The sequence below is a fragment of the Neoarius graeffei genome, chromosome 27 (assembly GCF_027579695.1).
Source record: "Neoarius graeffei isolate fNeoGra1 chromosome 27, fNeoGra1.pri, whole genome shotgun sequence".
NCBI lineage: Eukaryota > Metazoa > Chordata > Actinopteri > Siluriformes > Ariidae > Neoarius > Neoarius graeffei.
Window position 1 is genome coordinate 11009059 of NC_083595.1, and position 1806 is coordinate 11010864.

Sequence of the window (1806 nt, forward strand, 5' to 3'; positions counted from 1 at the left end):
GTACCATAAACTTAATCCAGTCTTAAGCATTAGCTGAATGATGCAGGAACAGATTCAACAGCCATGTTTTGATGTCATTTGTGTGAACAGGAGGAAGAGAAGAGCAGAGAGAGACACAGACGGTCAGGTACTGAGAGAACTTTTCACTTTACAGCTTTATCTTCATCAAGCTCCCCATAAAGTTCCTATAAATCTGTTACTGAGTAAATACTGAAGAAGATTTCTGTTCATTTCTCTCAGTGTGTTCCATCACCTGGAGATGACACATACACAGAACTGAACTCCAGGACGATGTCCCCGGACTATGACACACTGCAAGTACGTTTACTGTGTGTGTGTGTGTGTGAGAGAGAGAGAGAGAGAGACCATGCACATACCATATTTAGTTCTCTAAACTCTTTATTTCCCCCCAGAATGTTAAAAGCTCTGCCAGTGAGACTTACACAACCCTGAACCCTGCAGCCATGTCCTCTGATTATGACACGCTGACAGTAAGTGTGTTCCTGCTTCACCAGACTGAAATAAATAGTCACCGTCACCTCTCTTTCATCAGAACAGCACAGGTTTTTAAAACTTATCTTGCCTTCCAGATTTTATTTTCAGCCTTGTAGTTTCGATGGATCCAGATGTTATGGGTTTGTCACAATAGATGGCTGATGTTCAAATTGGTTCCATATCTGTGGTGAAGTGTTTGAAAGTGTAATGCCTCCTGAGACTGCTAATTGGCGAAATGATTCATGACAGTTAAAATGATTATTTTCTTTCGTTATTTTTTTACTCCAATAATAATTCCTGAATACAAGACTGTAATAAATTGACAAATGTTTATTTCATTTATTTTGGTGGATTTTACAGAAGTGGCACATCCAGATATTTGAAATCTGCAACTTTGTCCTGTGACAGAAAGTCGATAGACAGGAAGTGTGTGTTTGTGCAAAAGAGTGTTTATTACAGTGTATAATTTTATAATGTGTGTGTTTTTATTTCAGAGTTTGGCTCATTGACTCAGTGAGGAGAAGTACTCCAGAACTGAAGAATGATAACGAACAGTAGATTTCGGTTAGTAATGGGTGTGTAGCGATATATAGTGTGATGATAAATCGTGATACAAATTTGATGATTCAAATCGATGAAATAAAAAATTAATCATTATTATTGTTAGGCTGCAAAATCTCTTAGTTTTTCCAAGCTGTAATTGCATTGTTTAGACAACAGCGGGCACAATAATGTACAATAGTGGGAATACAGGTGACTTCATTGTAGGTGGAAGTAACACAGCAGTAATGCTGAAACACACAAAAACCAGATCTAAAATGGGAAAGAGCTGTTGTGTGATTGACTGCACAAATAGATTTAACAAGAAATCAGAGCTCTGGTTAGAGCTCAAGCAAATGGAGGGAGGACAAATCTTGATAAAAGTTTATTAAGAAGATGCCTATTTGTTATTGACTTTTTCATTTTTCATCAAAGGAATATTTTATTTAATAGGCAATTATATTTTTCTCTAACCTTTACTAATATGGGTAATTAATTATTGTTAGTTATTAAGAAAATGAAACAAAGGTTTATTTTAATTCAACAAAAGGAATATTGAAGTTGATAAAGAATAGGTGAATACATTTTTTAAATATTTTTTGGTCATAAAACATTCTTCATTTAATTTTTTTTTCAAAAAATATTGTGGGAAAATCGAATTGTGAACCCAAGATCATGAATCAAATCGAATTGGGTGAATCGTTAGATGCCTAGTTAGTGACTTTATATTCAGCATCATGAACAGTACAGGAAGGATGCTCAGGGTACGAG

The 1806-nt window shown here is 35.4% G+C and overlaps 1 long non-coding RNA gene across 1 annotated transcript; it reads left to right on the top strand.

Moving 5' to 3' along the window:
- The first annotated feature begins 236 nt into the window (after nt 1-236).
- LOC132874918 (uncharacterized) lies at nt 237-1054 on the top strand. The gene is made up of 3 exons (XR_009651726.1): nt 237-318; nt 414-491; nt 990-1054. It is a non-coding gene; the product is annotated as an uncharacterized LOC132874918 (long non-coding RNA).
- Nucleotides 1055-1806: the final 752 nt, after the last annotated feature.